General features: G+C 42.7%; 1 long non-coding RNA gene and 1 other non-coding gene across 2 annotated transcripts; both read left to right on the plus strand.

Moving 5' to 3' along the window:
- Positions 1–1,829: 1,829 nt before the first annotated feature.
- On the plus strand, positions 1,830–1,931 carry LOC127492535 (U6 spliceosomal RNA). The gene has a single exon (XR_007922047.3). It is a non-coding gene; the product is annotated as a U6 spliceosomal RNA (small nuclear RNA).
- Positions 1,932–12,302: 10,371 nt separating this feature from the next.
- Positions 12,303–21,014, plus strand: LOC149123788 (uncharacterized). The gene is made up of 3 exons (XR_016214630.1): positions 12,303–12,499; positions 18,369–18,483; positions 20,875–21,014. It is a non-coding gene; the product is annotated as an uncharacterized LOC149123788 (long non-coding RNA).
- Positions 21,015–26,531: the final 5,517 nt, after the last annotated feature.

Consider the following 26,531-nt stretch of genomic DNA (forward strand, 5'->3'; position numbering starts at 1 on the left):
TTCTGCTGATGTGGAAAAGATCAACACCAGTTCCATTGTCCTCTATTAAAAGTAACCTTCATTTTACATCTAGAAGCTTAAAGAATTCATTTTTTTAAAAATTTAGTAACAACTAGGAGTTAGTTTAGTGTTGATCATTCTTAAACAATTTGTCCTTGAACATAATGTACAGATGCATTTGTATAATTGTTTCAATTTCTTTTCTTGTATTACATCTTTGAATATCATTTCTTTTCCATTTACTGTATTCTCAAAGCTTGAATGCACTGATGGCAGATTATTACTGTCCATTCTACACTTAATTTCTATTTAAATTTAAATATTTTTGGTTTTGTCCTTTGCACTCTCTGTTGTTATCAGAGGCCTTTTATTCATGGTACTAATTTAGTTTTTAGCCATGTCTGTTGTTTCTAATTAGTTTTCTTAATAGTGCATTTTGGTGTCCATTTTTTCCCTTAATACTATATGTTTTGGTGATTTTAAGAGACATAGAATCAACAGATGTGTGTGAGGTGGTGGAGATAGAGACAAGTTTATTATTAGGAATTACCTCATGTGAAGATTGCAGGGGCTGAGAAGTCCCAAGGTTGAGTTGGAGCCCCAGGAGAAACAATGTGTGGCTCTAGTCTGAGTCTAAAGGCCTGAGAACCAGGAGAGCCACAGTGTATATTCTAGGGCAAAAACTGGCAGCATGAACACCCAAGGAAAGCCAATGTCGCAGATTGAGTGCAAAGGCCAGAAAACACCAAGTTCTCAGCTCAAAGCAGTTAGGCAGGAGTTCCTGTTTACTCATGCACTATTCGACTCTTCAGTTGATTGGATGAGGCGATCCACACTGGGGAACGCAATCTGCTTTGCTTAGTATATAGATGGAAATGTTAGTCTAAAGCATCCTCACCAACACAACTAGAATCATGTCTGCCCAAATGTGGCTGGACCAGGCTGAAGCCATGAGCCAGGTACTCCATTGAGGTCTCCCATGTGGGTAGCTGGGATCCAAGTACTTGGGCTATCATCTGCTGCCTCCCAGGGTATCCATTAGCAGGAAGTTGAATTAGAAGTACAGAGTAACAAGGCACTCCCATATGAGATTGTGGGTGTCCCAAGCTGTGGCTTAACCTGCTGTGCTACAATGCCTAACACTCTGGGAACCCTTGGAGACCCAAAATTAACCATCACACATTGCAATCACAGCCTTCTGTTGCTTTAGCTCACCTTTGATTTCTTGTTTCATCGAATTCATAGACTTTGAATTTTTTCCTACAATACAAAGCATTTGTTGTAGGAATTTTCCTTCAAGTTTTAAAGGTGTATTTCTTTCCAGATATATTGTTAATCTTTTTTTCCTGTCACAGTATTTTTCATTTACATGCAAACCTCCTTTCTACTGTACTAACGTGTGGATCTGAATCCAGATCCTAGCTTCGCAGACACAGTGGGGGTGAATCTCTCATCATTTTCATATATCTCTGAGACTAATGAGTCTTCCTCTGAGACATTCAGTTTGGGGCTGAGTCTTTTGTGTTCTCTCTTTTCTCTTATTGCCTGGGGACAAGTTGAAGGGGAAAATGATTTTTTAGGATTAGACTCAGACTCAATGGTTAGAAAGAAAATTCAATGTAATGGTAGCTTAAATCACAAAGGAGTTTATTCCTCTCTCTCATTTAGAAGGCTGACTGAAACCATAGACAGCAAAGGGCCCCCCTTGTTTTGCTTAACAGCAAGCTCCCTTAACTGTCTAATGTACTAAGAAGCCCACAATTGTCATTCACCCGCCTATTGCATAACTCAGTGTCCCACAATGACTGTCCTGGCTAAAAATCTGCCAAATACAACTTCAGCAGCACATATACTAAGACTGGAATGATACAGAGATTAGCATGGCCCCTGTCAAGGATGACACACAGATTTGTGAAGCGTTCCATATTAAAAAAAAAAATCTGCCAAGATGTCTTTTAAGGTCCCTGATAAAACTGGACAGAACTAGCTACAGTCAACTTTGTAAGTGGAGCCTGTGTAGATCAACTCAGACTAAACAATGAACACTATGGTTCATTATATGGATGTCTATTTGAGTCCCTGCTGTTCCACTTCCAATCCAACTCCCTGCTAATACAACTGGGAAAGCAGCAGAAGATGGCCCAAGTTCTTGGGTCCCTGCACCCACATCGGAGACCTGGAAGAAGCTCCTGGCTCCTGGCTTAGGTCTGGTCCAGACCCAGCCATTGCAGCCATTTGAGTAGTGAACCAGTGGATGGAGGATTCTCTCTCTCTCTCTCTCTCTCTCTCTCTCTCTCTCTCTTTCTCTCTTTCTCTTTCTCTCTCTTTGCCTTTCCAATGAATAAATAAACATTTTTTTAAAAATGACACACCTCTGATGACATTTCAGCATTCATTAAAAAAAAAAAAGATTTATTTTCTTTATTTGAAAGGCAGAGCTAGAGAGCGAGAGGTCTTCCATCTGTCGGTTTACTTCCCAAATGGTCACAGTGGCTGGGGCTGGGCCAGGCCAACACCACGAGCCAGGAGCTTCATTCAGGTCTCCCACATGGGTGAAGGGGTCCAGCACTTGGTCCATCCTCCTCTACTTTCCCAGGCACATCAGAAGGGAGCTAGATCGGAAGTGGAGTAGCTGAGACTAAACGGGTGCCCATATGGGATGCCAGCACCTTTACCTGCTACGCCATAGTACTGGCCCCCAGCAGCCACCTTTGAACATGCAATGGAAGTAAAGGCATGAGTTGTCAAGCTACATGCCCAAGGGACTCTCCTCACCCCTTTCTTCTGCATCTACCACCTTCTGTCACTTTGTTTCACCTAGTTATACCCCTTTTACCCTAACTCCATAAATTCCTGGATCCCTTTCTGAAAAAGGAGATTGATTTGGGTTTGACATGGCCTGTCTCTTTCTCCTTATAGCTCTGTAATAATGGTAACAACAACAATGCTAGATGTTCTCTTTCTCAGAAGATGAATTCAGTGTTTTTGCAATAGTAGCAGTGTGTGCGCAAGTAGGCGGACCTGCTGTCTTACAACATGAGTATGCCATTGCTGTTGATACGGAGTCTCAAGTTCACTGTGTGGTCACCATGTGACCCATCATGGTCAATTTAGCTCCAATTAACACATTTGCTTCACAGCCAGGAAGAGAGAAATGAGAATGAAATGCCCACTCCATATGTAGTACCCATCACTTTAGCTTTGTCCAGAACTTGAAACCTATGGGGTCACACTTAGCTACAAAGCTAACTTAGAAAGTATATATTATATTTTTTTCATGAGTGGTCTTATGCCCAATAAAAATGTGAAGATACTTTTACTATGGAAGAAAGGATGAACAGTAAGTGAGGACAACTGCTGGTCTCTGTGGCGATGGGGGAAGTGAGCAAAGAGGAGTAACTTCAGCTGGGGCTGTGGGCTCTCCTGTGTGGTGGATTGGCCAGTGTCCTTTTTGCTGTACTTGAATTGAAGATCCTGCATGAAATCCATCCCACTTTATTGCTGAAATAGATTTGCTCTTAGAGTCTAGCTACTCTCCAACTCAGGACAGAATCATGAAGTCTTTGTTTCTGACAAAGGAAAAATGTAGGCATTTATTTCCTCCTCTTCCCCCATGCGTGTCTGACCCACCAATGCCTCTGCTAACATCTAGGCCACTCCCTTCCAACTGGAGGAAAGGAAAGATAAGAGAAGCTGTGGCTTTTGATAATTTGTCATGGGAGGAGGAGGTTCTTCAAATATAATTTTCTTTGTGTGTCTTCTGTTTTGTTTACTTCATTTAATTTTAGAGAAGATTCTACAATATAGCTTCATAAGTTTTTCATCTTATTCTCTTCAAACATCCCTAAATAGAGACAAAATATATAACTGCAAATTTATCAGAATCAAATAAAACCTATCTTTTTTTATTTTTAAAAATTTTTAAGATCTATTTTATTTATTTGAAAGACAGAGCTACATAGAGAGGTAGAGCCAGACAGAGAAAGAGAGGTCTTCCATCCACTGGTTCACTCCCCAGATGGCCGCAACAGCCAGAGCTGGGTTGATCCAAAGCCAGGAGCCAGGAGCTTCCTTGGGGTTCCCCCAGGTGGGTACAGGGGCCCAAGCACTTGGGCCATCTTCTGCTGCCCTTCCAGGCCATAGCAGAGAGCTGGATCAGAACTGGAGCAGCCAGGACTTGAACCAGCAGCCATATGGGATGCTGGCAGTGCAGGCTGGGGCTTTAACCCACTCTGCCACAGCACCAGCGCAAAACCTATGTCTTTTGATGGAAACACTGATAATTCATGCTGATTTGTCTGAAGATATATACTTATATTTTTCTTGGGAAATTCATTACTGGATCATTCATAAAAGTAAAATTTTGCTAAGAATTAGTGATTTTTCCTCTCTGTGCTACTAATTTGTTAGCTCCTAAGTGGTGGTTATAATAATCCAAACATATTTTTAGTCAATAAATGAAGACAATTTACGACACTTCAAAACAGATCTTCTAGGAAGCTTAGAAAACTATCTTACTGATGGATTTTATTGCATGATAATCATCATTTGTATTCTCTTCCTTTGACAACTGCCTCTTAATTCAGACTGGCCTATAATGACAGTCTGGCTCATTTAAAAGCCCTGTTGGTGTGAATAATAATTATAAATGTAATAATTATAACTAGCATTTATGGAGCTCTTACCGATAATATCCTTGCTTGAGCACAGCTTAAGGCTACATAGGTATTAAGATATACCTTTCAAAATTATACTCTTCCTTCCACACGTAGAAGTTTGAAACCAGACCCCCTACTTATACCTTACACAAAAGTCAACTCAAAATGGATCAAGAATCTAAAATTAAGATCAGAAATTATCAAAGTACTAGAAGAAAGCATAGGGGAAACCCTGCAAGGCCTTAGGCAAATACTTTTTGGGTTATACCTCAAAAGCACAGGCAATAAAAACAAAAACAAAAAGGATTATATCAAGCGGAAGATGCTTTTACACAGCAAAGGAAATAATTAACAATGTAAAGAGACAATTGACAGAATGGGAGAAAATACTTGCAAACTATGCATCTGATACAGGGTTAATATTCAGAATATTTAAGGAACTCAAGAAACTCAACAACAACAAAACAAACAATTCAGTTAAGAAATAGGCTGGCATTGTGGCACAGCAGGTTAAGCCACCACCTATAACATTGGCATTCCGTATGCACTCTTAAGAGACTTATTTTGCTTCTTGGAAAGGCAGTTACAGAGCGAGGTAGGGAGAGAGAGAGAGAAAGAGGGAGAGAGAGAGAGAGAGAGAGAGAGAATATTCCTTCCTCTGTTCATTCGCCAAATGCCCACAATGGTTAGGGATGGGCCAGGCTGCATCCAGAAGCCAGGAGCTTCTTCTGGGTCTCTCATGTGGGCACAGAGGCTCAAGAACTTTGTCCATCTTCCTCTGCTTTCCCAGGCACATTAGTAGGAAGTTGGATTGGAAGTGGAGCAGCCAGGGCTCAAACCACTGCCCATATGGGATGCTGACACTGCAGGTGACAGCTTTACCCACTATGCCACAGTGCTGGCCCCGAATAGACATTTTTCAAAGGAAGAAATACAAAGGGCCAAGAGACACATGAAAAAGTCCTCAGGATCACTTATCATCAAGGAAATGCAAATGAAAATAACAATGAGGTGTCATCTATTCCAGTTAGAATGACTATTATCCAAGGATCAAACAATAACAATTTCTGGTAAAGTTGTGGAGAAAAGGGTAAACTAATACACTGTTGGTGCGAATGCAAATTTGAATAACCATATGGAAAACAGTATGGAGATTGCTGGAACAAAACTGAAAAAGCTCTATCAATGACCCAGCTATGTTGCGTGGGAATCCTTGAGAATATATCCAAGGAAGTTAGATCAGCATGTGAGAGAGATAGATGTACTCCCATGTTTACTGCAGCCCAATTCACAATAGCAAAATATGGACTCAACCTAGATGTCCTTCAACTGAAGACTGGGTAAAGAAAACATATACACACTCACAAGCACACACACACACAAACACACACACACGATGGAGGATTATCCAGCCATAAAATAGAATGAAATCCTGACATTTGCTACAAAATAGATGGAATTGGAGATCATTATGCTAAATGAAATAAGCCAGTCAAAATTTTCATATTGTCTATACATGATGGATGTTGCATCGTTATTTACACAGATAGCTATAAGAATTGTTTTCCCTGAATTATCCATCTGTATGGCAATATACCCTTCTGTGATCACTCTGTGTTCATTGTCATAAAGCAGTCATTTTGTGATATTAGTATTCCTGTTTTTAAGAAAAAATAGGGGGCCAGCGCTGTGGTGCAGTGGATTAAAGCCCCGGCCTGAAGCGCTGGCATCCCATATGCGCGCTGGTTCTAGACTTGGCTGCTCCTCTTCCAACCCAGCTCTCTGCTATGGCCTGGGAAAGCAGAAGATGGCCCAAGTCCTTGGGCCCCTGCACACACGTGGGAGACCCAGAAGAAGCTCCTGGCTCCTGGCTTCAAATCAGCTCAGCTCCAGCTGTTGTGGCCATCTGGGGAGTGAACCAGCGGATGGAAGACCTCTCTCTCTGTCTCTACCTCTCTCTGTAACTCTGTCTTTCAAATAAATAAAAAATAAATCTTTAAAAAAAAAAGAAAAAAATAGTACATATGCATGTATTTATATTATGTACCAATAAAGTGAATATGGCAAATGTTAAAAATTGTTAAATCTTTGGGCCGGCGCCATGGCTCACTAGGCTAATCCTCCGCCTGCGGCACCGGCACACGGGGTTCTAGTCCTGGGCGGGGCGCTGGATTCTGTCCCGGCTGCCCCTCTTCCAGGCCAGCTCTCTGCTGTGGCCAGGGAGTGCAGTAGAGGATGGCCCAAGTGCTTGGACCCTGCATCCCATGGGAGACCAGGAGAAGTACCTGGCTCCTGCCATTGGATCAGCGCGGTGCACCGGCCGCAGTGCGCCGGCCGCGGCGGCCATTGGAGGGTGAACCAACGGCAAAGGAAGACCTTTCTCTCTGTCTCTCTCTCTCACTGTCCACTCTGCTTGTCAAAAAAAAAAAAAAAATGTTAAATCTTTGAATTAAAAACATCTTAAGGAACAAAACACTAAGGTGCAGGAGTATAATAACCCAAATAAAAATGGAATTGATTTTAAAAAATATACTTTCTCTCTAAATAAATGCCAAGTAATCTGACTTGATCATTACACATTGAACACAGGTATCAAATTATTACAATGTGCCCATTCATACGTACAATTACAGTAATAATAAAAATTATTCCACTTCAATGTGAAAATTTCCTTCCTTCGTCTTCCTCTTGGTTTTAATGGAACATTTATGTTGCAGACATCTCCTCCCTCAGTTATAGCAGTGGCCCAGGGTCCAGAGAGCTGTCCTGTGCTGCTCACTTTCTTGCCCGCCTTCTGGCGAGGAAGATGAAACTGAGGCCCCCTGTGTGTGCTTGTTTCCTCTTACCCCTGCTACCCTGTTGGGTCACTCAGAGGTACACAATATGACTGATGACCTTGGAAATGTCACTTTTCAGTAACCCTATTTAGTAGCTTCACGTTTCTTTTTTAGGGGCTTTCATTTTATGGGCTTTTTATAGGCTTTCATTTTATACCCATCTTTTGGATGTATAGAGGTAGACAGATTAGTCTGTTTAATTGGCACATAAGAACTGTACATGCAAGTGTTCTTCAAAAAGCTTGGGGAAGGCAGAGGTAATCACTCCCATAACACCAATGCAAAAAGTTTATGAAAAATGGAATTAAAAAGTAAATTTAGTTTTGCACAAAATATTTGAAATCCATGCATGATTTGTCACAGAATGCTTTTTGAACTTTCTGAAGACCCCTTGTATGTATGGATTTCAAAGTTTTATGTACCAGAAAAAGATTTATGTTTTAATTCCATTTTCCCACAACCTTTTTGAAGTAACTTTGGATTTGTGGGTTACAGTGTTAAAATTAATGCACACAATTATAATGATCAAATCAAGGCTAATTAACATTTCCATCTCTTTTCTCCCAGTCTTCGGTAAAATATATAGTGAGTTCTTGTGAACTATAGTCCCCTACTGTGCTGTGGGACACTAGGTCTTCTTCCTTCTGTCTGAATGTATTTTAGTATCCAGATCCATCTCTCTTCCAGCCCCCTGCCCCTCCACCATTCCTAGCAACTTGTAATCAATATTCTGTTCTCTTCTTCTTTTTCCAGAAAAATGTGCAGTCCAGGGGGACATATGGGCAACTCTGGTTTCCATTTACACGCCTCCCAGGGTCACGAGAGATGAGTTGTAGTCTTTGCGTTGCCCCATGCACAGAAATCCCAGTTCTCAGGAAATGACGCACACGGCACGGTGACTGATGCGAATGAGCTCCCCGGGGTCAGATCCTCGGAGGCACAGAGTTCAACTTCTGGATTCCTAATTCTCACTTTTAGTGTGAACTATCACATAGTGCCCACCTGAGGTTTTTGCCTTCAATTCTGAGCATCCTGGTTTTCTTTTACGGTTCCTCAAATGTTTGTATTTATTGTCATATCATGTCAAAGAGTAGTTTCAAGGGCAAGTGTGTGGTGAGGCAGGGCAAACAATATTTTAAATAAATTTCAGCGGTCATTTTCGCTTCCACATTTTGGACTTAGGTTGAAGATGGCTTTTGCCGTTTCACACTAGATCTTTACCACTCACTGTGATACTACATGAAGCTTGTATCTGGTGTTTTTACAAGCTTTTCTGTTCAAGTCTTAGTACCCTGACCTTAAGTATCTGGGGAACAGGGCCACTGTCTATAGGGCTCCACTGCCATCTCCTGCCCTGGGAAGGCTGTGTCAGTTTTCCCAGTGCAACCCAAAGCCAAGTTGGGCTTTTCTCAATCCCCTTCGACACCAGCAGAGGGCACAAGCTCCAGATAAGTGGGATGGGAGGAGGTCCTCTCTGGGCCAGATGCTGGGTCTCAGGGCTGGGCTGCAGGGGTTTAGAAGCTCCCCCCAGCGCCAGGACATCCATGTGCCATACCAGACACTCCCACTGAAGAGCTCAATTTCAGCAACCTTTCAGTTGGCGTTTTGAGATTCCAGAGTAATTACCCGCAAGCTTTAAGCAAAAACCATTTCAGGACCTGCTTTCTTCCTGAAATCTCAGTGCTCAAACTGCACAATCTTTCTGCACTTATTCTTAGGTGTTCAATAAGAAATATTTTAATACATATATTCTGAGACATTATACACACGTTTCTGTGAATATATAGAAGCTAGGTTTTGATCCCAAGGGAAATCAAGGAGAAATAAAGCAAGTATGAAAAATAGAACTGAAGAGTAAAAAAAAAAGAAAAAAAATCAGTGTCCTCTAATTCTTTTCCTCCTTCCGCGTTAAGTTTTCTTTGATCCCTAGAGCACGTCAGAAGTTCAAGCAAATAAATTATAAAAAGAGAAGCACCGAATTCCCTTTTGAAAGAGATGTATTAAATCTAAGATCATGTACACAAGAACATTTTTAAAGAACACAGTGAGGAACAAAGACAAGTTAGAGGAGTTTTTTTGTTTTGTTGTTGCTGCTGTTGTAAACAAAGTAGATTAAAACACTCTCGGCCCCTCTTCCCCTTCCAGCCTACCACCTCATATCATCAGCTGCTTGTTTTTGTTTTGTTTTCAACATTGAAGCCTTGAGAACGAACGTTTGATGTTAGAGGACAGATTAGTGGTTAACTTTGTGTGACTATGACTGCAGATGGCACAAAGAGGCCTACTGGGTGCTTTGTCCGGAAGCTGCTGGTGGTAGAGTGTGTGTGTGTGTGTGTGTGTATGCAAGTTCAAAAAAGCTGAATACTTACAACTTGGGAACATTACTGAATATAAGTTATGCCTCAATGAAAAAGAACTTAAGGGGCCAGCACGTGGCAAAGTAGGTAAAGTTGTCACCTGTGACACCAGCATCCTATATGGATGTTTGAGACCCAGCTGCTCCACTTCTGATCTAGCTCCCTGCTAATGAATCTGGGAAAAAAGTGGAAGATGACCCAAGTGCTTGGGCCCCTGCACCCATGTAAGAGAACCAGAAGAAGCTCTGGCTCCTGACTTCAGTCTGGCCCAGCCCCAGCTGTTGCAGCCATTTGGGAAATGAGCCAGCAGATGAAAGATCTCTCTCTGTCTCTCCCCCTCTTTCTGGGGTGATGATTTGACCCATTTTAATTATTAAGAGGTCCAACGAGCACTCCCAGTTTCCCTGGTGGGACGTCCTGAGCTGTTCAGCAGCTCCCATGTGTGTGTGATTTGTGCACACAATCGTGAACCAACAGGCTATGCTGCACTCTGCAGATACATGCAGCGGCCAGAGAATAGGGCGCTGCCTGGCCAGTAGCAGGGACTCCAATTTGGAGGATTTGTTATTTCAATGCATTTAGACCACTTCTCAATTATCAAATGAAAAACAATGAATAACTATGGGGCTGTTGTTTAATAAAGTTCATGGGAATTTCCTGAAGTCCTCTCCCTTTGCCATTGTATGTGTATGTATGGTAATCTTCAGGAAATGCTTATTTACTTACTTATTTTTAATATTTAATATTTTTAAGATTTATTTTACTTATTTGAAAGGCAGAGTTAGGGAGAGAGAGGGAAAGAGAGAGAAAAAGGGGGGTGGGGAGAGATATCTTTCATCTCCTGGCTCAGTCCCCAAATGGCTGCAATGGCCAGGGCTGGGCTAGGCTGAAACCAGGAGCTGCATCTGGGTCTCCCACGTGGGTACAGGGACTCAAGCACTTGGGCCATCTTCTGCTGTTTTTCCAGGCACATTAGCAGGGAGCTGGATCAGAAGTGGAGCCCCAGCAACTCAAACTAGTGCCCAAGTAGGATGCTGGTGTCACAGGCTACAGCTTTAAACCACTGCACAAAAAAACGCCAGGCCCAGGTAATGTTTATTTAACAATGAGATTTGAATTGGTTGGAAGTTTGGGTATACTTGGAACAATTTCTCAGATACCACAAAATCAAGAGAGTGAAGTACAGTAGTCAGTTGCTTGACTAGGACACAGAGGATATGATGTATTGTTCCGGCTTTATCACTAGCTTTCTGGATCACTTTGCCCACACTACCTGAAAGCTCTGGCTCTCAGTTTTCCAATCTGTGAGATGAAAGAGTTTCAACTTTCAAATTATGAGACTGTAAGTTTTCTGTTGTTGTTGTTATTTGTTGTTGTTGTTGTTTGAAAAGAGGTGTATTTAGCTCACAATTTTGGAGGATGAAGTCAAAGATATATCAACTCCAGCTATTCCACCCCTGCCTAAGGCCCCTTGACTGCAGTACAACATGATAGAGAAGCAGAAAGGGAAATGGTTGTGTGAAGAAGGTGGAACTTCAGAATTTTATAAACTTTTTGGGTAGATTGGACAGTTACCTATCAGCTATGCCATGAGATGATACAGCTAAGGGGGGACCTTGTAAGCTACTGCACCCTGCGTTTGGACCTTCAGCCTCCAAAACTGAGAGACAAATCAACCTCTTTTCTTTACAAACTCCTTTTAATCACTTATTGTTAAAGTGATGAAAAATTGACTCATTTGCTGGGCATTATCAATCAACTATAGATTAAAATATGGTGAGAGGTAGATTTTGAGATCAGAACTAAATGATGCAAGATGACCAATATTAATGTATTTCCTTGTATTTGGCTTAACAAAATGCATTCTTTCATCCTTAACTATTCAGTGTTCTGCATTTGTCTGTCAACTTTACTCTCTGACAACTTTGGAAGTTTAACAATTAACCAGCCCTGATTTGATCAGTGCAGTGCACATTGTATACTTTTGCATGTATCTAAGTGTAGCATTGTCCTCCAGAGGCATGGGCCATTATTATGTGTCAATCAAGAAACTTTTTGAATGTTTAAGGAAATGGAAATGCCAGTTGCCTCCTTTGATCATTGCTCATTGTGTACATGTAATGAAGCATCACACTGAACTCCACAAAAATGTACCAAAAACTCCAATTAGCCAGATTTGCTTATGCGAATAAAGAATATCAAGAGTTACCTTACATTGTGTTTCAGTACGTCATTTTGCTTCAGAAAATGTGCCCAGATGTACACATCCTCTGTCCTTGAACTGATACAGAGGAGAACACAACGCACACGTCACTGGCTGCCTTGTGTCTTGTGCTATGCTGGGCAGCTCCCAGAACTGCTAGGTTAACAGGAAAAAGCAGATTGCACTTTACGGATCACACACTTTTCTCCAGTGAACTCCTTGTGGGTTTTTCTCTCTGCCGGGGTAGGTTTCATCCTAACACTTGCCTGCTAATCCCTCAAGAAGGAGAAGAGCGAAATCCCCCTTTTTGATGTTGCTGCAGGCAGAAACATCACTGCTGAAGTTCCAAGCAGGTTCTGATTTGCATCTGGCTCCACAGACTACCACGATCGCACCTGGCAGGAATGTGTCGATTACAGAGAAGAAAAATGAAACCGGGCAATGGTAAGTGTTGAATTCAAAGTCATCAGGTTTGGGGCACATCTGAAATATAGTTTCAGACTTTCAAATCTTTGGTGTTTTAATTATCACGCACAACTTTTAGCTATTCCCACAAGAAAATTGTAATAACTACTAAAAGTTTTTACAACTTTCTTTAAAGCTGCAAAAATAAGCATCTGCCTACCATAAATAAATTTCAAGTTTATGTGTAAGTATTGTCGCTGAAGTCCTCTAAAAGGTACATGGGAGTGTGTGTGCCACAGATTAGTTTTTGTAAATATTCAGTTATTTATTTTTTGAAAGAGTGACAGAGAGAGGGAGAGACAATGGTGGGTGGGGGGAGAGAGGGTGATTTGCTAGTTCTCTCCTCAAATGCTGGCAAAAGCCAGGGCTGGGCCAGGTTGAAACTAAGAGCCAGGAACTCCGTCCAAATTCCCCATGTGCGTGTGGCAGAAACCAAGTACTCAGGCCATCAGGTGCTGCCTCCCAGGTGCATTAGAAGGAAGCTGGATTGGAAGCAGGACTTGATCCCAATTCCTCTGATATGGGATGTGGGTAGTCCCAAACAGTGACTTAACTACTGCACCACAATACTTACCCCAGATTTTTAAAAAATATTTATTTTATTTTATTTGAAAGGCAGAGTTACAGAAAGACAGAGGAAGAAGCAGAGGCAGAGTGAGAGAGAGAGAGAGATCTTCTATCTGCTGGTTTACTCCACAAATGGCTGCAATGGTCATGGCTGGGCCATACCAAAACCAGGAGCTTCATCTGGGTCTCCCACATTAGGGCAGGGACCCAGGTTCTTGGGATATCTTCCACTTTTTTCCCGGGCACATTAGTGTGATGCTGGATCAGAAGTGGAGCCACTGACTCAAACTGGTGCACACATGGGATGCTGGCATTGCTGGTGGTGGCTTAATCTGCTATGTCTCAATGCCTGCCCCCAGATTTGGCTTTTAAAACAAGTCCACTGATGGGGCCAGTATTGTGATACAGTGAGTTAAGCTGCCATCTGCAATACTGCCATTCCATAGTGGATGGCCAGTTTGAGTCCAAGGTACTCTGCTTCAATTCAGCTCCTTGCTGATGTGCCTGGGAATGTAGCAGAAGATGACCCAAGTGCTTGGGCCCTTGCCACTCATGTGGAAGACTCGGATGGAGTTGTAGGTTCCTGGTTTCAGCCTGACCAAGTCCTGGTCATTGTGGCCATTTGGGGAGTGAACCAGCAGATGGAAGATCTCGTCCTCTGTGTGTGTGTGTGTGTGTGTTTTAAGATTTTATTTATTTATTTGAGAGGTAGGGTTATAGATAGTGAGAGACAGAGACAGAGAGAAAGGTCTTCTGTCCACTGGTTCACTCCCCAAATGGCCGCAACGGCTGGGGCTGGGCCAATCTGAAGCCAGGAGCCAGGAGCTTCTTCCTAGTGTCCCATGTGGGTGCAGGGCCCCAAGGACTTGGGCCATCTTCTACTGCTTTCCCAGGCCATAGCAGAGAGCTGGATCGGAAAAGGAGCAGCCAGGACTAGAACCAGTGCCCATATGGGATGCCAGTACTGTAGGCAGAGGATTAACTTACTGCGCATGGCACCGGCCCCTCTTCCTCTCTCTGACTCTTCCTCTCTCTCTGTCACTCTGCTTTTCAAATAAATAAAATATATCTTTTTTTTTTTTTTAAGTTCAATGAAGTCTGGTACTATGGTTTAAACACGGTTTGACTATGCCCCAAACCGTTCATGGGTTCATGACTCTGGAAGGGATTAACATAGTTCTCTTGGGACCCCAATTTTTCTCTGGCTTCCTGTCACACACACACTCCTGCCATGATGCTATCCATCATGAACGATGCAGCCAGTGATCCCTCCGAAGAGGTGGCACTTGCTATCTGTACTTTCAATCACTAAAACTGAGCTAAGTAAAATTATTTTCTTTACAAGTAACCAAACCTCAGGGATTTTGTTATAAAAGTGGGAAATTTGGCCACCATTTAGGCAAGAAGAGATAAAGGAGGAGAGATGAGACAGAGAAGGAAGGATGGAGAAGGCTAGAAAGGGAAGAAAGGAAGTGGCAAGGTCAAGCTAAAGAATACAGATGGCTAAGGGCCAATGAGGGATGGATAGAATTATTTTTGAATTTGTGTTGTCAATCTAGCTTATTTCGCCTGTTATACAAGGTCATATATGTCAATTAAAAAAGTTCTTTCCAGGGGCAGACATTTGGCACGCTGATTAAGACACCACTTGGGACACCCACACTCAATATTGGAGTACTTGGTTTGAGTCCCAGCTTCACCTTCAATTCCACTTTCCTGCTAATGTGTACCCTGGGAGACAGTGGTGATGGCTGAAGCACTTGGGTTGATGCAATGGCTGTTGCAGGCAACTGGGGAGTGAACTAGTAGATGGGAAATCTTTCTCTTTCTCCACTTTTCAAATAAAATGAAAAATAAAAGAATAAAAATTTTTTAAATGTTCTTTGGACACCTACTAGTATTAGACTTAGAAAATGGAACTCATTGTACTACCAAGAAATTAAGAGAATACTGATAATATAGATGTTCCTTGGGTAATGATGGGGTTATATCCCAGTAAATTTACTGTGTGTTGAAAATATTTTGAGACAGGGCCGGTTCCATGGCACAGTAGGTTAATCCTCTGCCTGCAGCACTGGCCTCCCATATGGGTACCGGTTCTAGTCCTGGCTGCTCCTCTTCCAATCCAGCTCTCTGCTATGGCCTGGGAAAGCAGTAGAAGATGGCCCAAGTCCTTGGGCCCCTGCACCAGTGTGGGAGACCAGGAAGAAGCTCCTGGCTTCCGGCTTTGGATCGGCACGGCTCCAGCCGTTGTGGCCATCTGGGGAGTGAACCAACGGAAGGAAGACTTTTCTTTCTGTTTCTCCCTCTCACTGTCTGTAACTCTCAAATAAATAAATAAAACCTTAAAAAAAAAAAAAAACCTATTAGCTGAGTCATCATAAGTCAGAGGCCATCTAACATGCTAAATATATGGGAGAGGGATATTTAGTTCAGGAAGTATAGAGTAGATACACTTGCCCCAGTCCTCCCTTTAGTTACAACTCTAAATCCCAGTCATAATACAAAACATACACAAGAAATTTCTAAAACTTGGAGACAGAAAGGCAAACCAGTTATAGATCTCAAGATTCAAGAACCAAGGTGGTAAGTTCTTTGGCTTTCTTTTTGCCCCACATAGCCAACACTTGGAACTGAAGAAGCCAGAACCCCAAAATGCAACAGGCAAAGAGAAAAAACAACAGCAAAAACCTGTTCTTGTTAGTCAAAGGACCAGGTAAGGGACAGCCTACCAAGATGTACACTGGAAGCACTGCCACTCTAGTCCAGACAAACATAATGGACAAGTCTGTGGCGCTATGCCCACCCACACAGGAAAACTAAGAAGCTGAGACTTCTCCCCTTGCTGGGCTGTAATAGGGCACTCCAAGTCCCTCACCAGGTTAGCGTGAAAGAATGCCTGCTGGAGAGCCAGGACTGTCACCACTGCTTCGCAGCAGTAGTTCGTGTAATTAGAAACAGTCTCAGGGCTGGCATTGTGGCATATGCCGGCATCCCACATGGGCGCCAGTTCACATCCTGGCAGCTCCTCTTCTGATCCAGCCCCCTGCTGACGGCCTGGGCAAAGTAGCTGAAGATGGCCCAAGTGGTTGGGTCCCTGCCTCCTACTCAGGAAATCCCAATGAAGCCCCCTGGCTCCTGGCTTCAGCCTGGCCCACCCCTGGGAGTTGCAGCCATTTGGAGAGTGAATGGAGGATCTCCCTCCCTATCTCTCCTCTCTTTGTAACCCTAAAATTCAAATAAATAAATAAATCTTAAAAAAAGAAGAAAAGAAAAAGAAAATTCTGATTCCTGTCAGCACAGACCCTGGGAAGTGATAGATGACAGCTCAGTTGATTGGGTCCCTGCCATCATGCGCAAGTGCTTGATTGCATTACCTCTCCTGACTCCAGCCCTGGCCACTGCAGGCATTTGGGAGAGTGACCCAGTAGATGGGAGCTGGCTGTCTCTGTCTCTCAAATAAATACATAGGTAAGTTAGTAAATAAAAAAATGTATCAAAGAAATTCACCTAAAAACACTACAGATAAGTCAAATAGAATTTGAAAAGGTACAAGTAATCCAATGGGAAACAGATTTAAAAAAAAATACTGAGAAACACCAAACTGACCAAAACAAAAAAATTAAGCTCTAGTATACCAATTATTACATTACATGTTAAAAAGAGTCTAAATACATCAATTAAAAGATAGATTGGCAGAGAGGATTTAAAAACATGACATAGTCATTTCTGGAAACAAATAGTTCTACCAGAGAAGTCTGCCAAATATTTAAGGAATTAACAGCAAATCTACACAACCACTTTTTGAAGCTAATATTACTTTAATACAAAAACCAAAGACAATACCAAACAATCAACCAAACAAAAAACCATAGATCAATAGTCCTCATGAATATAGGTGCAAAAATCCTTGACAAAATATTAGCAAGTCAAATTCAACAACATATACAAAAATTATAAGCCATGATCAAGTAGGCTTTAGTCTACTGATGGAAGGCAAGCATTATGTTAAACAAAATCAATGTAATATATTATATTAATCTAAAGAAGAAAAATCAGTGATCCTATACACGGAAGCAGAAAAATAATTTGACAATATTCATCATATATTAGTGATGATTTACCTATTCAGTAAGATGGAAATTTTTCCCTAAATATTATCTTTTTAAAAATGTTTTCATTTATTTAAAACATTTACTTGAAAGGCAAAGAGACACAAAGAGAAAGAGATAATGTCTTCCATCAACTTGTTTACTTCCCCAAATGTTCATAACAGCCACTGCTGGGCCAGGCCAAAACCATGAGCTGGGAATCAATCTTGGTCTCCCACATGGGCAGCATGGGCCTAAATAATGAAATCATCACCTGCTGCTTCCCAGAGTATGCATTAGCAAGAAGCTGGAGTCAAAGTGGAGTTAGGGGCTCAAATAAAGTCATTCTAATATGGAATATGGGCCTCCCAATTTAATTTAATTTTAATTTTTAATTAACTTTAATTGCTATGCCAAATGCCCAAACCCTCCCGCTGAATATTTTCCATCAGCTGCTGGTTAAATCCACAGATGTGGAACCCGTGGATACAGAGAAGGCCAACTGTAAAATTAATTTTGACTGTTTAACTTTTTTACTAAAAAAATGTAAAAGTACATAGGAGCTTGCATTTGTGATCTGTGCTATATTTCTGCAGGATAGCTCTGTTTTACAAGTTACGAACAGGAAACGAAGGCTAGTTCTTTAATTCAATGTTCTTTCCAGCCTGCATTCCTTCCCCCTTGGAGTGAATTCATGTAGTGAAGGAGGTTTGAGTGGCTGCTCATCTGAATTTATTTATTCATGGATTCATACAACAAATGTTTGTTGAACAGTTATTGTATGCAATCTCTGTAGGAGGGTATGTGATTTTGCTCTGCCCTGAACTCACAGTCCTGATGAGGACAAAAGTCTTCTACTTGAAAAACTGACAAATGGCCAAGTTTGAAGGCAAATGAGATGCTAACAGGAATGCTGTTCGGGAAGGGGAAATATGGGCTTGAGATGGTAAGAGAAAAAAAAATCAGATTTGAAGATCATACTGCCCAGCTCTCCAATGCAATTTGCTCCGTGGACTTTGCTGAATGATCCTAATCCATGTAGACTCAGCAAGTCTGTGTGTTAAGCTACTTCCATTCTTCTGCTGGTTAACACTTTAAAGAGATCTCAGTCACCTGAGATGGAAGCACTTACCACTAGGGAAAAACACACTAAAGAGTTCTGCTTCCCCTTTTCCCACTTACACTTACAGGAATATGGTTATACACCTCATAATGAAGTGCTGGCCAGTGACTGAGCACACACACAACAGATGGCGGTCCTGTGAGGTCACACCGCGTGGCGACATTGATGCTGTCTTAGTTCCTGTGAGTACTCACATTGCCATTTGCTCAATGAAGAAATCCCCTAATGACTCAGTTGTCAGAATGTGCCTCTACTGCTTCATGACACATGGCTGTGGCAACATGGATGTCAAATCTCACAAGTGAAAATAACTAGATAATTATAATATTTCATCCTTTGATGATGACTGACTAAAGAGAAAATTAATCTAAAACATGAACTGATGAACCATGATCACACTTCCAATGCTCTTGTCAAACCCTTTGATTTTCATATCCTCTTTCAATTAAGACTTGTGTATAATAAGCTACTGTTTTTTTAAAATATTTGTCTTATTTATTTAGCCATTTCTTTAAAAAGGAGAGGGGGAAAGGTGGGGGGGTGAAATTTAGAGAGAGAAAAAGAGAGCACTCGCATCCTCTTGTTCGTTCCCCAAATGTCTGCAATGGCTAGAGTTGGGTTGGGCTGAAGCTGTGAGGCCAGAATTCAATCCAGATCTTCCATGGAGTGGCCACCACTACCATCTCCCAGGATGTACGTTAGCAGGAGGCTGGATGTGAGAGTGGAGCTGGGATTCAAACCCAAGCACTCCTATGTGTGTGCAGGTATCTTAACTGCCGGACTAAATACTTGCTCCTTTTAATCTTTTCAAACAGATTCCCTCTGGCAGTAATTTTCAGGGTCACTAAGTCACCTCACATCAGATCACCTGGAAGCCTTGTCAATATTGGCCATAACCTTCCCCATTCTAGAATTTCAGGAAGTGCGGCCCAAGTCTGTCTCTTTGCCAGGTGATTGCTGCACACACTAAAATTAGAGAAGCGCTGCAGCTGGTCGAGGAATAAACTTGGTCTCTTGTATTCTCCCTGACAAGATCAACAGGCAGGAGGGGAAAGGGCTGGGAAATATTTGGAAAGGCCTCCAACAGTGAAGGGAGTGGAGAGGATTATTCATAACCCTTTGGTGCCAAGAAATCTGTAACTTCTGAAGCTATGGGCTAATGCATCTTACATTAGTGATTTGGCATGCAGGAAATTCCTCCACCCACAGTGCCAAGGGCACAAGGAGTCTTGGCAGCCCTTAAATACAACGAAGTTGAGTCTTTTAGGTTATCCAGGGTTTCTGATTTCCTACTTTGTTACTTAAAAGTAAGCAAAATGGGAGCCAGTGTTGTGGCACAACAGGCTAAGCCTCTGCTTGCTGTGTTGGCATTCCATATCCGAATACTGTTCATGTCCCAGCGGGTCTGCTTCCATCCAGCTTCCTGCTAATGTCCCTGGGAAGGGAGTGGACGATGGCTCAAGTACTTGGGACCCTCACCCATGTGGGAGACCTGGGTGGAGTTTCTGACTCCTGGCTTCAGCCTGGACCAAACCTGGATGTTGCAGCCATTTGAGGAGTGAACTAGTGGGTAGTGAATAGAACAGGACTTGTCCTGTGCAGCCTTTTACTGCCTGAGGCACAATCAGATGTTCGTGGAGGGTTCAGAGCCCTCTTGGGTGCAGATAGTTTAGATTCCCTTTAAATAAAGGTATAGCTTGAATCTGAACACTTGTTTTTGGACTTGTTTTGGATTCATCTTAGACTCACAAAAAGTTGCAGAATTATTGCAGTGAATTCCTGTGTACACTTCTCCCACTCTCCCCCGGTGATAACATCTTACATAACCAGAGCATAGTATCAAGCGCAGGAATTTGAAATTTGTGCAATATTGCTGACTATACTACAAACGATGTGGCCATATTATGGTTTGAATGTTGTATCCTCCCCCCAGATTTCATATGCTGGAACCTAGCTCCAATGCACCAATATTAAGAGGTGGGACCTTTAGGAATTGATCAAGCCATGAGAATGGAGACCACACAGGTGGGATTAGTGACCTCACACAAGAGGCCCAAGGGAGCTTGTCACCCCCTCCACCACCTCAAGGAAGCAAGAGGGTGTCAGTCACGAGGAGCAGGCCCTCAGCAGACACAGAATCTGTTGGGTCTTGACCTTGGACTTCTTAGCCTATGGACTGTAAGAGAAATTGATTTTGCAAATTATCCCACCTAAGATATTTTGTTCTAGCAACTCAATGAACAGAGGCAGCTGCTTTTGTGTGAGAGCTAGGCCAGGAAGCATCTTATCCACACTGGGCATGTGCCCAGAACGCATGAGAGTTTAGCATGGCTGTAAGGTCCAATGACATTCTGTAGTGCCCTGTGATGGTGACAGTGTTTCCTTTTCCATAGGAGCTACCCAGGACATGTCCTGTGCATTGCAGCGATTTTCAGCTCAAGATTCCTTGGGGCTGCAAACAATGTCTAAGAGCCCACTGTTTGTTTGTATTAAACTCATTTTATTATGCTGCTGTTTGCCTGTGTACTTAATAAGTAAATTCCTTACATTTCTATGGTGTTTTAAATTCACAGAACGGGGGTAAAAAGCCACTGTCTGCAGTGCCAGCATCCTATATGGGCACCAGTTCAAATTCTGCTCTACTTCCAATCCAGCTCTCTGCCGTGGCCTGGGATAGCAGTAGAAGATGGCCCAAGTCCTTGGGCCCCTGCACCTGCATGGAGACCCGGAAGAAGCTCCTGGCTCCTGGCTTCAGATCGGCCCAGCTTTGGCCATTGTGGCCAGCTGGGGAGTGAACCAGTGGATGGGAAGACCTCTCTCTTTCTCTCTGCCTCTGACTCTCTGTAACTCTGCCTGTCAAATAAATGCATAAATCTTTAAAAAATTAATCTGTAAATAATTCACAGAACATTTACCTTCCCTTATTTGTCACTTGCAGTCAATCTAGGAAATTAGGGTCCATAGGCTCTTTTGTATTCTATAGGTGAGGAACTGGATTGAACCCCAGGCTTCTTGTTCTGGGGATGGCATACCATTACAATGCTTCTTTTATTGCTTCTATTCTTCAAATATTTTCTGTGATTGTTTTTATTCATTATATATATACATATATCATTTTGGTGAATGGAATGTATTAGAAGGTTTATTATGAAAAAGAGTCCCTTGCACTGCCCTTCCTCCCTGCACTGGTTCGCAATCTCTGAGGTGTCTGAGCTTGTTTTGTGCTGTTATAACCATGTTATCCCAGAGCAATCTACAAGGATCAGAAGTTGGCTGGCCCACAGGTCTGGAGGCTGGGAAGTCCAGGTCAAGGTCCTGGCATCTTGCGGGAGCTTTCTTGTTTCACCTGGGAGGCATCACCCTGTGGAAGGGCCACCAGACGGCCAGAGAGGGAAAGCAAGAGGGAATAACTCTCTTCTGCAGAAACAAGCCCACCTGTCATAAGGACATCAGCGATTTCTGAGCGCTCCACCCTAATGACCTAAATCCATCTTTTTTTTTTTTTTTTTTTTTTTTGACAGGCAGAGTGGACAGTGAGAGAGAGAGATAGGGAGAAAGGTCTTCCTTTGCCGTTGGTTCACCCTCCAATGGCCGCTGCAGCCAGCGTGCTGCAGCCAGTGCACCGCGCTGATCCGAAGCCAGGAGCCAGGTGCTTCTCCTGGTCTCCCATGGGGTGCAGGGCCCAAGCACTCAGGCCATCCTCTACTGCACTCCCTGGCCACAGCAGAGAGCTGGCCTGGAAGAGGGGCAACCGGGACAGAATTCGGCTCCCCGACTGGGACTAGAACCCGGTGTGCCGGCGCCGCTAGGTGGAGGATTAGCCTAGTGAGCCACAGCGCAGGCCCCTAAATCCTTCTTAAAGGTCCGACCTCTTACTATTGCTACAATGGCAGTTAAATTTCCACACCAGTTTGGGAGGGGATAAACATTGGAACCATAGCAAGAGAAAGCCACCCTCAAACATTTAGCTGCAATTTCTGGCCTTTATCTTCCCATCTCTAATAACACTGCCTTAGTCTCTTTTGTGCTGCCATAATAATTGCTTTGGACTCAGTCATTTATAAAGAACAAAAGTTTATTTCTTGCATTTCTGGAAGTTGGGAAGTACAAGATCAAGGAGTCCACACCTGACAAGGGCCTTTGTGCTTTACCCTCCCATGACAGAATGCAGAAGGGCAAGACAGTATGAGAGATAAGAGTGGAATGAACTCAGCCCTTTTATCAGGAACTCACTGCCACTATAATGGCATAAATCCATTGATGAGGAAAAGGTTCCTGTGACTTCATCACCTCTTAAAAGTCACACCTGTCACCACTGTTGCACTGGAATTTAGATTTCCAATACATAAACTCTGGGGACACATTCAGACGATGGCACACAGTTGCACTGCCGTCTCCCGATTTCTCACCTCTAAACATCATCCAGACTTCTCATGTCAGAAGGTGAGGCTTTCATTGGTTGCACTGCTTCCTCTCTACCCCCGTCTCATCTACATATTACTTGATCACCCCTTACACTTTCTGTTTAGGATATCAGCATTTTTGTTTTATCAGTACTTTGATGACCACTTGCTTACGATGAAAAGCTAGTCACTGCTGCACAGGTAAGCCATATATTATTTTATATTAATTATACTTTATTTATCATATCATATTCTATTATAATTACTTTTCCTCTACTGCTTAACCTTGTTTTTTTTGTAGAGTTAGTAATTCTCAAGTTTGTCCCCTTGCTCAGTTTTCTATGCATCTTATTTATAACTAACATATTTCCACATGCTCCTGTGGCCTACATTTCCTCCAAAATACACCTGATTTTGATATGACCTTGATCCCTGTGGAATTACATCTGACCCTGAGTATTCTGTGCCTCTCTGGGCTGGTGACTCCCAGGCTTGTGACAGAGCTCTCTTCCTTCCTCTCTTTTTGAGGGGATTTCTTTCACATCTCTGTTGGAGTGCCTGAATCCAGTGTCTTTTCCTTTCTAGGTTCATCCCCTCATTTTGGTGGAGAAGTTCTTTTATATCTTCCTGGGAAAGGATATTCAGAAAAAAAGTTTTTGAGCCCTCAAATATCTGGAGACATCTTTGGTTGATTATTTAATTGGTAATTTGGCTGGAGAAAGAAGTCCCAATAGAATATCCTTTTCCTGCGAATTTTTATATCATTACATTTTCTTTGCTTACATTGAAGTCTGGAGTCATTCCAGTACCTAATCCTTTGGAAGAAACCCGTTTTTTCCTTTTTGGAAGTTTTTTAGGCCTCCCTTCCTCTTATTTCACAGTGACGTATCCTGAAGCACTACTACGTCCGCTGATGGTGCCTGACAGTTGGTGCACTCCCTTCCATCTGAAAACTATTAGGAGTCAATGGTTGTAGGAATGTTCGCAAATTATTTCTTTGTTTTCTCTAGCACTTTGTTCTCTTCTCTCTTCTTTCTTGAAATTCTTCTTACGCATTTGCTGCACTTTCTAGATTGGCTTCAATTTTCTTACCCTTCCTCCTTTAAAAAAATGTACTTTAGGGGCCGGCGCCATGGCACAGTAGGTTAATCCTCCGCCTGCGGCACCGGCATCCCATATGGGCGCTGGGTTCTAGTCCCGGTTGCTTCTCTTCCAGTCCATCTCTCTGCTATGGCCTGGAATAGCAGTAGAAGATGGCCCAAGTGCTTGGGCCCCTCCACCCGCATGGGAGACCAGGAAGAAGCACCTGGCTCCTGGCCAGGTGGAGAGTGAACCAAATGGTAGCGGCCATTTGGAGAGTGAACCAATGGAAGGAAGACCTTTGTCTCTCTCTCACTGTAACTCTACCTATCAAATAAATAAAAATCTTTTTTAAAAAATGTACTTTATTTGAAAGACAGAAGACAGAGGGACCATAGTCTTAGTAACTCATGACAAAAGCCTTTGGTGATCACAGACGTCATAAATAAGAGTGTCAATTGTTAAATCAACAACAGGAGTCACTGTGCACTTGCTCCCCATGTAGGACCTCTGTCCTTAATGTGTTGTACTATGTGAATTAATGGTAAAACTAGTCTTCAAACAGTACTTTATACAAAGTCTTCAAACAGTACTTTATACAAAGTATCTGTGTGAGTGCAAACTGTTGAAATCTTTAGGTAGTATAGAATTGATCTGTATATAAAGATAATTAAAAATAAATCTTAGTGAAGAATGGGATAAGAGAGGGAGTAGGAGGTGTGTCGGTTTAGGGGTAGGAGGGCGGGTATGGGGAGAAGAACTGCTGTAATCCAAAAGTTGCACCTATGAAATTTATATTTATTAAATAAAAGCTTTCTATAAAAAATTTTTAAAAATAAAGAAAATAAAGAAAGAAAATGGAGGAAGATTGCCAATCCACTGGTTCTCTCGCCAAATTCCCACAGTAGCGGGGGCTGTGCTGGGCCCAAACTGGGAGCTGGGAACACAATCTGTGTCTCCCACATGGGTGGCAGAGATCCAACTACTTGGGCCAAGGCATACATTAGCAGGAAGCTGGAATCTGGAATGGAGCCAGGACTCAAACCCAAGCACTGTAATGTGGGATGTGGCATCTTAACCTCTGCCCCTGATGCCCCCATTGTCCCTTTCTCTTTTGTTTTCCTTCTCTATGTATTATTCTTCTCTACTCTTCTGAGAGATTTCTTAAATGACAAGGGTAATTTTAAAAGTCTGTGTGGGGCTCAGTGCTGTGCTATGGCGTAGCAAGCTGCTGCCTGCAGTGCTGGCATCCCACATGGGCGCTGGTTTGAGTCCTGGCTGCTCCACTTCCCAATCAGCCCCCTGGGAAGGCGGTGGAAGATGGCCCAAGTCCTTGGGCCCCTGCATGGGAGATCTGGAATAAGCTCCTGGCTCCTGGCTTCAGAGTAGCCCAGCTCTGGTCGTTGCAGCCATTTGAGGAGTGAACCAGCCAATGGAAATTGTTTCTCTCTGTCTTTGCCTTTGTCCTTGTCTCTCTCTGTGACTCTCTCTAACTCTGCCTTTCAAACAAATAAATAAATCTTTTTAAAAATTTTTATGAAAAAACTATGCATGGATTTAGAAATTCTTTGCACCAAAATAAACTTATTTTTTCAGGGTCAGTGTTGTGGCACCGTGGGTTAAGCCACCACTTGTGTTGCCAATGGTTGCTCTGCTTCTGATCCAGCTTTCTGCTAATCTACCTGAGAAGGCAGCAGATGATGAACCAAGTACTTGGACACCTACCAACCATGAGGAAGACCTGGAAGGAGTTCCTGGTCCATGGCTTTGGCTTGGCCCAGATCTGGTTGTTGTGACCATTTGGGGAGTGAACCAGATGGAAGATCTATTTCTCTCTGTGTGTCTCTCTATCACGCTGCCTTTAAAATAAATAAACAAATAAATAAATAATCTGTAACTTGCAATTCTCTCTCTCTTTTTTTTTAAGATTTATTTACTTGAAAGTCAGAGTCACACAGAGAGAAGGAGAGGCAGGGGGGAGAGAGAGAGAGAGAGGTCTTCTATCCGTTGGTTCACTCCCCAATTGGCCGCAACGGCAGGAGCTGCGCCAATCTGAAGCCAGGAGCCAGGAGCTTCTTCTGGGGCTCCCATGCGGGTGCAGGAGCCCAAGGACTTGGGCCATCTTGTACTGCTTTCCCAGGCCATAGCAGAGAGCTGGACCAGAAAAGGAGCAGCCAGGACTAGAACCGGTGCCCATATAGGATGCTAGAGCTTCAGGCCAGGGCTTTAACCAGCTGCGCCACAGTGCCGGCCCCATCAATTCTCTTTTACTATGAAATTTTTGAAGTCCCCCGGTGTGTGTCTTCTCAAACCACTTCCCAGCTCCAGATCACTGGCATTTTTTTTCTATTTACCATCGTTCTCCATGCCACGTGGAATATTGGTGATGTCTCATTTTTAAAGGCAACTTACTGCATTGGTATCTCATGAATTTTTTTTCCTCTTTAAGCCATAGATATCTATTTTCAAATTTGGAAACTAGTGCTTAATTCGACTTTATTTGACTTAAATCATAGTTTCCTCTTTTCAGTTCAAAGCCCTCAGAAAGTTTCTGACCAATTAACCGTTCAGTGCTTTGATGATAATTCACAACACACAAATTAGTCACACTAGCTCCTTGTTGCTTTGAAAGTTCCCATTTATTCTAAAGAAGTTGGTATCAACAATCAAAGAAGTGTGGTATCAACAATGCATATAACTCACGAGAGGAGACACCACGTTTGTGTGCTCACAGGCAGTGGCAGAGA

Source organism: Oryctolagus cuniculus, chromosome 10, assembly GCF_051225735.1.
Source record: "Oryctolagus cuniculus isolate XC-2025 breed Fujian yellow rabbit chromosome 10, ASM5122573v1, whole genome shotgun sequence".
NCBI lineage: Eukaryota > Metazoa > Chordata > Mammalia > Lagomorpha > Leporidae > Oryctolagus > Oryctolagus cuniculus.